Genomic DNA, 14,518 nt, shown 5'->3' on the forward strand with positions numbered 1-14,518 from the left:
TCAAGGTATATGCCATGTCTACTGGATTGAAAAGAAGTCAGTGAAGTCGTATTTATTGATAAAGTAAATGGATATGTTATGGTATTCATAGAAGAGAAAATGTACCATGATAATGCAGAACAGCTCCCCTGGCTCCAGCGTTAAAGCTTGTGATTTTTTTGTCAATATTTTAAATGACCTGGTAAGTGCAAATCTTGTTTTCCACAACATTATACACGTGTAAGAAAAAAAAAAACAGCTTTATCTTTCAGTTTGCAAGTTGCACAGTCACTAAAAAGAAAAAAAAAACTATTATCTTGACATTTTGTTTATGCCCTTCCAACGAACTGCTTAATATGTCTATCTATCTATCTATTGCCAGACGCCTCAATCCCGTTTGGGGTGGCCACAAACAAATCGCCTCCAAGTCGCCCTGTCCCCCGCCATTTCAATACCCTGCTCCCAACTCACACCCCCCTCTCTCATATACCTCTCCACCCCATCCCTCCATCTCATCCTCGGTCTCCCCCTCCCTCTTCCACCCTCCACCTCACTCACATACACTCTCTTCGTCAGTCTTTCACCCTCCATCCTCTCCACATGGCCAAACCACCTCAGTGTGTTCCTCACAACGCTTCCTATCACATCCACATCAACACCACAACGCTCCTTTATGTATTACTTCATAATACGTATTGACAGCATAATAATACGGCAACAGTTTAGCAACGCAGTGCAACTATTCTTGCTTTGTGTTCTAAAATTGTATTACCATTATTTCATACAAATTATTTCGATTTTTCATTATGTTGTAACAAATTAAATTAATTACTGTAGTATAAAATAATTGTATTTCTGAAAATGAGTCATTCGTATAGAGAGAGAGAGAGAGAGAGAGGTTAAGTTTAACCATTGGTTTAATGTTTTCTTAAGTGAATACAAAAATACATACCAGTTGATACAAAATTATTTAACCAATGGCCGAATCAGTAAGACAGTAAGTCACAGTATGTTAAAATTGGGTTAAGTTTGAACTCTGCATAAAATTATTTTAAGAGTTGGTTGCATGTAGAATCCAAAATCAACCCTGTTGTGCTTTTCATCAGCTGCAATTTAACTTGTATCAAAAAAGGGGGGGGGGGAAATATTGTGCAGCACTAATTTTGCTGTATTACTGACACATGCCATTTGTAAACTATGAAGGAATACGGAGAAATGGGGGCTTAACACATTCGGTAGGATGTTAACTTTTTATTATTGTTCAGCCCAGAATTAGGCCTTAATATTGAGCCTCACATGAAGTTAATCATTCAGTTTGGATTGGTGGTAGTGGGATGAATGCTTGTGTTGTTTATACGGGACTGATACCAATGAGGAGAGAGTACCAGAAAGATGTCTCTTACCGGTACATGTGGCAGTACAGTACTTGGGAAGGCATCTTCATATCTGTTTGAATACGTTTTATTTTGCTCTGTCAGATAACTACCGGTATGTAGTGTAGGGAAGAGCTCTCACAGTGAAAGGCTTAATTTAGCTGATACAGTACGAGTAAATCCACACTAAGTTGTTTTTATTTTTTCCCATTAAGTCTATAGTAAATAGCAGAAAAAAGGCCTACCGGTGCTGATTTTCTGTTACTACTTATGAATTTGATTTGCCCTTTTTCCTAGTTTACAATGGCATTTGTATGGAAATCATGAGGCATATTAGAACACATCCCTGACATATACTGTAATGATGGGCAACCTTTATACTAGAACTGATATTCCATGCAAAGGTATTCCTTAGACCACATGGATCACACTGGGCTCACTCCAAATCCAGCTCTAGGTCCAGTCCAGGTTCCCCTCTGGGTTCACTCAATGTCTCCGAGTAGATCTACTTCAGGTAGCCAGCCCCTCTAGGTCCACTTCATGTTCCCCTTTAGGTTCACACCATTTTTCCCTTTAGGTCTCTTCCAGGTCTCCCTCTGGTTCACTCCAGGTATCCCTTTAGGTCCACTTTTTGTCCCTCTTTAGGTCCACTTTTTGTCCCTCTTTAGGTCCACTTTTTGTCCCGCTTTAAGTCCACTTTTCTCCCTCTTTAGGTCCACTTTTTTCTCTACTTAGGTCCATTTTTTGTCCCTCATTAGGTCCAGTTTTTGTGTCTCCTTAGGTCCACTTTTTGTCCCTCTTTAGGTCCCCTTTTTGACCTGCTTTAGGTCCACTTTTTGTCCCTCATTATGTCCACGTTTTGACCATTTAAATCCATTTTTTATCGTCATTCAGTTCCATTCCAGGTCTCCTTCAGTTTCACCCCAGGTCCCCCTCTAGGTCATTTTTTGTCCCCCTCTAGGTCACTTCTTAAACTCCCCAAGGTCCGCTTCGTTTCCCCCCCTTGATTCCCTCAAGGCCCCCTTCTAATTCACTTTTCACCTCCCCTTTAGTTCACTTCGTGTCTCCCTCTAGTTCACTGCGTGTATCCCTCTAGGTCCACTCCACGTCCTCCTCTAGGTCCACTCACTCCAGATCTCCCACTAGATCCACTTCATCATTTCATGTCCCCCTCTTGATTCACTCTAGGTTCCCCTCAAGGTTTGCTCACTCCATATCCCCCTGTAGGTCCTCTCACCCCAGGTTCCCCTGTAGGTCCACTCACTTCAGGTTCCCCTGTAGGTCCACTCATTCCAGGTTCCCCTGTAGGTCCACTCACTCCAGGTTCCACTGTAGGTTCACTCACTCCTTGTCCCTGTGTAAGTCCACTTATATCCCACTCTAGGTTCATTTTATGTCCCCTTCTTGATTCTATCCAGGTCCATGTCTAGGTTCACTTACTCCTTGCCACCCCTCTAGGTCCAGTCACTCCATGTCCCCCTCTAGGTCTACTTACTTCAGGTTCCCTTCCAGGTCCACTCACACCAGGTCTCCCTTTAGGTCCATTTCATGCCCCCATCTTGATTCACTCCAGGTCCCCCTCTAGGTCCACTCCAGGTCCCCATCTAGGTCCACTCCAGGTCCCCATCTAGGTCCACTCAAGGCCCCCCCCTCTAAGTCCACTCCTGGTCCTCTAGGTCCACTCCAGGTTCTTCTTTAGGTCCACTCCAGGGTCTCTTCTGGGTCCACTCAAGGTCTTCCTCTAGGTCCACTCAAGGTCCTCCTCTAGGTCCACTCAAGGCCCCCTCGTAAATCCACTCCTGGTCCTCCTCTTAAGTCCACTCCTGGTCCTCCTCTTAGTCCACTCCAGGTCCCCCTCTAGGCTCACTCCAGATAATCCTATAGGTCCATTCCAGATCCCCCTCTAGGTCCACTCCAGGTCCCCCTCAGTCCACTCCAGGTCCCCCTCTAGGTCCACTCCAGGTCCCCCACTAGGTCCACACCAGGTCCCCCTCTTAGTCCTTTCCAGGTTCCCCCCCCCCCATGTAGGTTCACTCCATGTCCCCCTTCAATTCCACTTCAGGTCTCCTGTCATTTCCACCCCAGATCTCCCCTCTACATTCAGTCCAGGTCCCCCTCCAGTTCCACTTCAGGTTTCCTTCTAGGGCCACTCCAGGTCCCTTTCAAGGGCCACTTTGTCATTGGTCCACAGCAGGTCCCCCAATAGTCCACTGTACACTAGCATTGGTTTATTATACCTGTGGTTGAATCCTCTCATTTTAGTGCTAATTACTGGAGGTTTATTAATTCTTTTTCTTTGGCCACAGGAGGACCAATGGAGAATGACTTTGAGTCACAAGCCTCTGGTACTATAAACAGTTGGAGCAGCATCAGCATCCCTACCAGCACTACCACCACCACTGCTTCCACCCCCAGATATTACTGGGTGGAGAAGATACTTGATGTCAGAAATATTGAAGTAGGTTAAGGTCACTGCTGTTTTACTTTAACCCTATTGATGTGACAAACCAAGGTAGGCTACTAGTTCTGACAAAATATACAGTACAGACACTTGAACTGGAAAGAGGATTTAACCACCATCCACTTTCTCAGTGTACTGTTACCTGCAGGTTACTCTACACTGAGTGTCAGGGCAAATTGTTTCCTGTGTATTTCTCTCTGTGTTTCTCTCACTCATTTTTTACAATTGGATGGTTAACTGTAGAACCAGCCCCCATAGTGAGTTGATAGCAAGGACATATGCTTTAGTCTTTGCAAGCTGATGGCAGACAGGATAGGATAGGACTGGAGATGTATGTTCCTGCACTACTGAGGGTGGGTGGGGTCTGATGCACCAGAGGGTGTGGGGCATTGCCACTCCCCAAACTGCTGCTCTTGCTATCGGATGAACAAGTCTAATTCATGCAGACATGTACAGTGCCTTTCAGAATGAATTAAGAGATGAATGTAATCCACAGGATTATCCTCACATCCTTAGCCTGTGGAGTGCAAGTCACAGCTTCAGCTGTATGAACAGGAGAATTTGAGTCACATCTTAGGCTGTGGCAGACAACCCTGTACCAGGTACTTCATATTTGTGCTCTAGGGAGGCTCCTAGGTGGGTTATTGCACACTCTGTGGATTATAACATGCTTTGTGCATGTGTTCTGTGGAATGCTGAGAATGGTTCACTCAGTGGATTGCATTCTCTTTGAATGAGAAGGATCTTTAGCCCCAGTTCCATTTTTTTCTTAATTGCAACTTCCTCATACATTATTAATACCTTTTCTTCACTACATAATTGACTGCAGAAATAGAATGTAGAAAAATATTAACATACCAAATGGACTACTGAATTAACCCAATGAGAATTTGGCTTAAAAGCATGTTGTTCAGTTTATCATGTGTTTGTTCTTGCAGTAAAACAGATTGGGAGTGTGGCCACCTTTTGTAAGTCCCTTGCCACCACTGCATCCCACCACCGTATGGCACATTTTCTTTCATCCCAACTGACCCTTACTGTTCCATGAACGACAAGTAATCTTATCCACAGATTTTACTAAATAAAAGTACAGGCATTCCTATTAATTGTATAGGAATGTACACATACTTGCTCAGTGGTTTATAGGTACAGTTGGCTGAATAAGCAGAAACACTTATTTCAGATATTTCAGCAACTTTATGGCTTGTCTTTAGCAGCTTGAAGTGAAAATTTGTTAGTTCAATGACTTTACAGTAAAGCATATGTAAATAAAGACTACCTATATAGTTAATGACTAATAAATTCAAGTTTTTGACATTACAGTACTGTATAATGATGCATCAGTGAAAATATTTAGAGTGGAAATGGGAGTGGAGGAAAAAAATTCCAAGAAGGCAGTGTTGCCAAATGCATTGCCTTTTTTTTTTTTTTTTTCCAGAATTTGTTGGGTTACTGGCTTGGTTCCTGTGTAAACGCTTATTTTCCAAGAAAACACAGTATAGTAGAACCTTTGTATACTGCATCAGGTGGGGGTAATCCTGATCCGATAAAGCCGTTAATCAGGTAAATCCAGTGGTCTTCCCTTGAAGTGGGATTTCAAGCACATACTGTAATGTAAATGAGTAAAATAGTATATTCTAAAAATTCAAAACTACGCCCATTTTATATTAACTTTACCCAGAATTTCACGCCTTTGTCCTCCCCAGCCTATCCCTAATGGGTAGGAAAAACTGCCACCAGTGTTGGTATTCTGAGTCACCCGGTGCGTGGGGAGAATTTGACAGGACTGCATCATATGCCCCATGTAACGGGTAGTGTACATTAAATGCAAAAAAGTGTCCAGTGGGCCCAGAGTTGTCCCATAGGTTTGCATGGTCTCTCCCATTTAACGGATGATGTCTGAAATGTCAGACGTTTTATCCGAGGCCCTCAGACTGTCTGTTAAATCTGATATCCAGTCTACCAGGATACAGTATAGCAAGGGTTTATTGTACTGTACCTTTCTCAAATTATTAAAACTGAGTGACATCAGTTCATCAGCATCAGCTTCATATAATTGGCAGGATAACTGATATGTTGAAACCAACTTGAATGTACAGTATTGCACAGTGAGTTGAGTTTGTTACAGTCTTTCTGCTGCTAAGGGCATATGTTTGTGTCATACCCATAAGTTTTGGGGATATGGTAGTCTGGTCTTCAGCTTGTACAGTGCAGAAGGGAAAATACTGGTACCATCTGTCTTTCAGTCTTATTTGTCCATCTCATTTGGCTACACTGTATGATTCCTGCCTAATCAAGAATTTTTTCCTGGATGGTCGTGACTGAAACACCTCCTTTTTATATTCTCTTGTCACAACTCCCTCCTGCCACTGGAGGTGGCCTTTCATCATATATTTTGCTCTTCCATTTTGTCTTTCCATTGTAGTCTTCTCTTTAATGTTCTGTCATCAACTCTACATCCATACAGTGTTCTTATTAAACTGTTAAACATTTGCTCCATCATACTCCTCACCATGCACATCACCACATACCTCACCATGCACTGCACCACTCTCCTTGCCACACCTCTTTCACACCCTATTTTGCACCTCACCTTTAACTCACCACACACTCATGTGTAGTGGTATACCTGGGAGGGGAGGGTTCAGAGAGGTCAAGTAGCCCCCCCACTTAACAAAAACAGGATTGTATCCATATATTCCCATTCCCATCAACTGTGATAAAGTGTTCAGTTATTTTTAGCGACCATTATTTTTGTTAGTAGCCATATCATATGACAAAACAGTCATGATAACATAGAGTTTCAAGAATTTAAGGACCACAGTATCTCAGGGGTATGATATCAGTTGTAAATGTCCACAGAAACTGCTGAACCTGTAAGGACTGGGGCAGTGGTGGGCTGTGCATGGTGCTGTGGCAATAGATCTGTCCACTGTCCAGAAAATATTTCATCATCATCCAGTCTTTTTTCCCACCCACAAGTGGAATGAGGTAGGATCCAGAAAGCAAGAAGAAGACAAAAATAGGTGATGGGAGAACTAATTAACAGCATGCCCTGTGAAATGGTGCACACACTCATTCACTCACCTTTGAGCTACTGGAACTTTGACTTCACCTCATAGGCATGACCATCTGCACAGGTATTTGGAGTATTTTGTTTATTGATGGGCATGCTATTACCTATCACACCCACCCTTCCACAGCAAGATTGTGGACAGATAATGGAGTACCGGGTGCGTTGGAAGGGCTACAGGCCAGTGGATGACTCGTATGAACCTGAATCTCACTTTGGAACGGCTTGCTCTGTATTCTTTGATGACTTTTGGAACCGGTTTGAAGCAGCAAAGCAAGAGGTTGGTACTTTCTAAATACAATAATATATCATGCAGTTGGATAATATTACAGCAGTTGCATTTCTTGAAAACTGTAGCTAGCCATTAAATAAAATGAAAGAAGAAAGAAAGGAAGAAAATATTTACAGCATATACATTTGCTTCAAAGCTGTGTCTGATAAAGTATATAGTCAGAGTGGCAGCCAGCTTGCATTGTGTGCTGGGGTTCAGATTTGCCAGAGATGACTGATACTTGGTATCCTACTCAGCAGTGTCCTGGACTGCAGTAGCCTAGCCCATTGCCTGTATGCTGTTACTATTTTCTAACGTTTACCATTACAGTCTGTTACAAAGGATGAGGGTGCAGAGGATACATAGCTTTTTGTAATCATTTTGGTTCTATATTCATATTAATTTTCGGCCATCGAGAAGGTAGGAAAACTATTTGTTCATGGTTGATGCATTTCAGTTGATTTTCACTCTTAAGACACTGAATTGGAAGACCTTCACAGACAATGCCTAATCCTATATTTCATCAAAGAATTTGTAAAGTATAGAAATGTGTAGTTAAAGTAAAACTGTACCTCTGCTGTAATAGGCATTTTAAGGATTTATTATCTGAAGGAAAGTTTGATGAGCTTTGGGCAGTTCTTTGATACCATGTGCTTTTTAGAAACAGTTCACCACAGTTGTTATGATGTTTTGAATCCATGTGTTAGAGCAGAGCAGTTAGATAACTACTGTATTAGGAAATAGGTTTTTAAATTCTGGAGGACTTTTCTGCATAGAAATAAGTTTCAAGTCAAAAACGTATTTGTACCAGTGTTAAAACTCTGCTGACCTTCAGTTTTCTCTATAAATGTGTTATAATTATTTGGTTCACATAAATATTGGGTATAGGGCATTGCACTACCACCATCGCCTTTTCATGAAAGGTTTATTACTTTGATTGTCTACAGAGAAGGAGTTTCTTCTATCTATCTCTGTCTATTGCCAGACACCTTAATCCTTTATATGGGGTTGCCACAAACAAATCGCCTCCATATCACCCTGTCCCCTGTCATGTTACTGCCCTGCTCCCAGTTCACATCCTCCTCTCTCATATACCTCTCCACAAGTATACACTATAAGAAATATAAATGTTAACCCATTGAGTGGTGGGAGGTCATGCAAGGGAAAGTACAGAATTAGCTAATATTAGCCTATGTAAGTGGCATAAGTCATCAGTTGTTTTTGAGGGGTATATAAATAAAGGACACTGAAATATATATACTGTAATGGTAAATTTAAACTTTATGAGGTTGTGTAATATGAACTTTAATGACTTTGAATATGATTGGATTTTGACTAAATTGGTATACAGTACACTATCCACTTTAATCTGACCTTAAATCAGTATCATTCCTTCTTGAATGCTAAACTTTAACAAGAGGATAATACTAGAATACCTTCCTATACCTGCTGCAAGGCCACTTGTTTCTTAAGCCCCTCCCCTCCACGCCCACTGCCTGAAGATCGTTTGAGGAGGGGTGAGACCAGTACTTCAGGAAAGGGGCAGGACCTACAAGACAAGTTGCTTGGTGGCAGGTATAGTCACAGAAAATTGCAATGGAAAGGATGTAGAACCATAGCGTTGTCTTATTGAGCCTTTGCACTGCCTGAAATGTGCTACAAAAGGGCAAAATTTTCTGCCAGGCTAAAGTAGACAGACTGTTGTGTGTGTGAATGGTTTGGCTGATATCATGTTTCCCGTACCGTCTCAAGTATGCCAGGAAACATCACGTGGAGGCATCATCTGTCAGACACCCCAATGTCCTTACCCCTGAGATTGACAAGATCATGAAGCAGTCGCACAGGAAGTTCAAGTCAGCAAGTGGTGGGATAGAGGTGAGTTCAGTGATGTGCAGGAGTCCTCATTATAACTCATGAATGTTTTCCAAAATATCACAACTCTGTCATACACTTGGTACCGGTACTTTGAATCTGGGAGTAATGGTAGATCAGCATTATTTTGGTGTTAAGAGAACCTCATTAAGCAGTTATCATATAATTTACTAAAGACTTAGTAACAAATGAATATTGTCAATAATGGGCAGCTCACATTAAGGACTAACTTTACTGTGCAGATTTGAAAAAAAAAAAAAAAAAAAAAAATCCAACTAGCTTACCCTGCTGGACATAAAGCAGTTAGTGTTGCCAACATTGAATTTAGATACCCTAGGCATTTGTAATTACCCTTTATAAGTCATGGATGAACAGCATCGCAACTCGTCACAGTTTTTCCATGCAGTTGGCATTGTAAAATGTGGGAAGTTGGGAAGTCTGTGTTTTAGGTAGCGGTGGAACATAGTTTTGCTGTAATTTACTTGAGAGTTGCTGTATATCATCATCATCATTATTGTTACAATTCTGACTTCTTTTTCCCACTTGAGAATGAGGTGTGGCGGGGTCCAGTAAGAAAGGAAAGAAAACACAGTTGAGGGAGAACTAATTAACTGCATGCCAAATGAAATGGGCCACTTGCATTCTGCTATTCTGACTCCATTTAACAAGCATGACCATCTGCTTATTAATTTCTCTCTCTCTCTCTCCTTTATAGCTGTATGTCATATTACCCGTCAGATAGTCAATCCATAGACTACGAAATTCAAAAAGGGATGTCAGATCCTTGTCATGTTCTCCTCCTGGCATAATTCAACCAACCTACATCTTGCTTTCTCACATACTCTGTTTATGTACAGCACCAAATTGATCTACCTTCTTCTTGGCCTATTATACCTTCCCCCAACTTCAAGCTCACTCATATATACGCTTTTCACCACCTTATTTACATCCATTTCCTCTATATGGCCATACCATCAAAACACACACTCTTCAACCCTGTTGTGAATAGACTTCCTTACTCCCCATTTTTCATGAATTACATTATTTCTTATCCTTTCTGGATTGCGCTCCCACATATTCCTCAGTGACTCCATTTTCACTGTCCATACTCTTGACTTCATTCTTATGCTGCATCGAAGTCTGACTCTCATACAGCATTGTTGGCACTAAAACACATTCATGCAGGGATTTGCAGTTTCCCCTCTCAGATCTCTGTTTCTGATTAAGGCCTTCATAGCACCTATCACTTTCCTTTCCTGTGCTACTCTACCTTTTATTTAATACTGCACTCAGGTACTTAAGCTCATTGACCATTTCAAGTACCTCTCAGTTGACCAGCTTATTATACTAAAAGTTACCTTCCTTCTCAACAAATAAAAGTAAACAAAAAGGCAGAGTATAATGAGGACTCAGTGTATTTTTAAATGTCATTTCAAGACTCTTTGCTTCTGAGTATTTATTTCATTTCATTTTTAAAGGATTTGTACATGTTTGCATGTGTCAGCCTTGTGTAGCTGATGGTGGCTGTCCAAGCTATAGAACCTCTAGCAGCATCTCTCTTAATTCTGTTAATCTGTGTTCATTTTGTATGACCTCATATTAAGTTTTCCTAGGTATGTCTCTTGATCCTGTGCGCTCCACACTCACACCCCTAGATCTTTTCACTCATTTTCCACCTTCCTCATCTCTCCACATATCCACATCATCTTTGCTATCCCATTATAGTTCATATCATTAAGCTTTTAATTCACTGCTGATCTCTTAGCCATTTAAGTGGAATTTTAGTTTATGTTTTTGAAGGCCATGCATGCATGTGTAAAACTTTTTAACCTGTAGATGGCAGTTAGCTGTGATACTAGATGTCATATAGCATCAGCACCACCATTTTACCAACAAGTTGTGCAGACAAATTTTCATTAGCATATGTATGTCCTTACTGACTGTTGCCAACCTTTTCCTAAGACCTTGGTTTTAAATTTGGAATTTTTCTCCTTCTTGGCCAGTTGTCATTTCTGTTGTCAACGATAACAGGTCCATTGTACACAGGGAATAGATTGATTCCAGTTGTACATAAATAACAGCTAAATACAGTACACAAATGATTTGAGCTTTTGTAGTTTGGCTGAAAGTGGCAAAGATGAAGGTACATGTGAAAGGTGCAGCCTGCCTCTTGGCATACATACTACTGAATTCTTTCCAGCTCCCCCCCACACACACTTTTTATTTTATACTTTTTGCTTGCGTCTTTGTAAAGGTGAATGTACGGAAGAGTAAAGTTCGAGAGAAATGAAGTCGCTGAATGCACAGCGAGGTTGGATGATGAGGAAATGGAAATGTGAGTGCATTTAAGTACTTGGGTAGTGTGATGAGTAAGGATGGAAGTTTGAAGGATGAAGTGCTTGAAAGGGTACAACAGGGAAGAGAGGTTGCTGGTTCTTTGAAAGCAGTGATAAGAAATAGGGAAGTTACCATGGAAGTAGAAAAAAGTCGCAGCATGATAGTATAATGATACTCACTCTAACGTATGGAAGTTAAAATTTAACCTAACTGGAGAGTGAGAGCAGTGGAAATGAGTTACTTGAGAGGAGCATGTGATATTACATGGAGAGACAGACTGTCAAATGAGGAAGTGGAGTGTTGTGGTGTGGATGTAGATGTGATAGAAAGCATTAGGAGAAATACATTGAGATGGTTTGGCCTTGTGGAAAGGGTGGAGAGTGAGAGATTAAAGAGGAGAGTGTATGCAAGTTGGGTGGAGGTGGGGGGAGGGGGGGAGGATGGGGATGAGATGGAGGGATGGAGTGGAGAGGTATATGAGAGAGGGGGGTGTGAACTGGGGGGAGGGTGACATGGAGGGAAGTTATTTGTGACCACCCCTTATGGGATTAAGGTTTCTGGCAGTAACTAAAAAGATAGATCTTTGTATTCACACATTCAAAGTTAGTTTCTTCAGCTGTATCTTGGCTCATTTATAGCTTCTACTTACATCTTAATCTGTCTGACACACATCTTATTTTACCTCATTCTTGATTTGTTTTATGGTGTTGTTCAAATAATTTGTATTCTCAGTCAATTTTTATTTGTCTGTCCATTTATCTATCTATTGCCAGATGCCTTAATCCCGTATGAGGTGGCCTCAAACAAATCGCCTCCACGTTGCCCTGTCCCCTGCCATTTCACTGCCCTGCTCCCAACTCACACCCCCCTCTCTCATATACCTCTCCACTCCATCCCTCCATCTCATCCTCGGCCTCCCTCTCCCTCTCCCCCCCTCCACCTCACTCACATACACTCTCCTCGTCAGTCTTTCACCCTTCATCCTCTCCATGTGGCCAAACCACCTCAGTGTGTTCCTCCTAATGCTTCCAATCATATCCACATCCTCACCACAACGCTCCTTTATATCCTCATTTGTCAGCCTGTCTCTCCATATGACTCCACAGGCTCCTCTTAAATAACTCATTTCCACTGCTCTCTTGACTTGTGTCCTTCCAACAATGTCCAAGCTTCACTTTCATACATTAGAGTTGGTATCACAATACTTTCATGCAGTAACTTTTTCACTTCCATGCTCACTTTCCTGTTTCTTATCACTGCTTTCAGGGAACCAGCAACCTTTCTTCCTTGTTGTACCCTTTCAAGCACTTCACCCTCCAAACCTCCATCCTTACTCATCACACTCCCCAAGTACTTAAATGTACTTACATTTTCCATCTCCTCACTATCCAGCCTCATTGTACATTCACTGACTTCACCTCTCTCAGAGACCATCACTTTACTCTTCCCTACATTCATCTTTAGATTCCATTTCTTACACACACTTCCAAACTCATCCACAGAGCCTTGCAACTCCTCTTCGTCTTCACTTAACAACACAGTATCATCTGCAAACAACAGTACAGGGAGTTTCCAAACACTACCCTCTCTCACTAGGGCCACTTCAACATCCACTACCCTACCTTGTTTCTCTTTTATTACCCCATCCATGTACAGATTGAACAACCATGGACACACGACACATCCCTGTTTCAACCCAACCTTCAAATAGAAAAATTCACTCAGTTCACCATCCATATGCACTGCAGCCTTAGCACCATCATACATACTCTTCCCAGCATTCAACAACTTCCCATCTACTTCATATATTCTTAACCCGCCCCATCCCAACCACTTTTCAACCACTGACTCCCCCCAATCCCGACCATTTTTGGAAATTTTTTTTTTGGCTCAAACCTCCGCTTTTGGTGAGAAACATCGAAAATTCATAGAGAAATCGCTCACCTGAGGTTTAAAATACTCGATCCAGGTAGCAGTACCTCCTTACCTGACTGGGTTTTCTAACAGGCTGGCACCAAAGAAAACGAGTTCTATGGGAGGGTAACTATTTCACACCACTCATAAATGGTATTTATTTATTTGCTGGGTACGAATTTATATGTAGTATGAGAGTATATTGGTTTTCAAACAGTACTATAGGCATTATAAGCATTGTTTCACTCACTAACTCATCACCATACCTGACCTTTTTTTGCCACATTACCTGATCATCATATCTGACTGTTTCTTCCTCTAATGCTATGTAAAGTTTGTCCTCCACATTGTCATTGATTGGGGAATCACTCTGGCCCTGAATTTCGTACCGTGGCATGACATGGGTTTACTGGCCAGGTCACTGATAACAGGTGAATTGCTGAGACAATGACATGCAGGGGGGGGAGGAGGTCATGCTAGGTAAGGCATTGTCCCTGCCTGGCATCTTGTAGAGGAAGGTGTCCCGTGTATACGTACCAAAAATCACTCGTGAAAATTGAAAATTGTGCAAATTAGGGACCTTGCAATTGATTCGCGTTTATGTACGTCGACGGGATTGGCAGTGACAAAACGTGTGGACGTTAATTCACATCGACGGGACGCCGCGGCTTAATACTTTCCACAATCCTCGTCTATCCACCCTGTCATATGCTTTCTCCAAATCCATGAAGGCTGCATACAACTTCTTTCCCTTCTCTAGAAACTTTTCCACTGAAGGTCTAAGAATGAATATCTGATCTACACAATCTCATCCCTTCCTAAAGCCTCCTTGTTCTTCTCCAACTAATTCCTCTATTATTTCCCTAACTCTGTCAATAAGTGTCCTACCATACACTTTTCCTGTTACACTAAGAAGACAAATGCCCCTATGATTACCACATACTTCTTTTTCCCCTTTTCCTTTGTGCTGTACAAGGAAATAATTATACCTGACTTCCAATCCTCCAGGACTCTACCTTCCTCCCAGGCCAAGCTGCACATCTTCCACATCCATTCTTGTACTATCTCTCCCCCATGCTTCAGCATTTCACCACATACTCCATCAATTCCTGGGGCTTTCCTCAATTTAACATTCTTCATTGCTTCCACAACTTCTTTCCTACTGATTTCTTCCTGTCTTCTCACCTCCCTCCTCCCAGCCATTCCCCAGCCACTTATACTCGCATTACTTCCATTCT

This window comes from Coenobita brevimanus, chromosome 57 (assembly GCF_032717465.1).
Source record: "Coenobita brevimanus isolate Jiangsu-jjx chromosome 57, ASM3271746v2, whole genome shotgun sequence".
Lineage (NCBI taxonomy): Eukaryota > Metazoa > Arthropoda > Malacostraca > Decapoda > Coenobitidae > Coenobita > Coenobita brevimanus.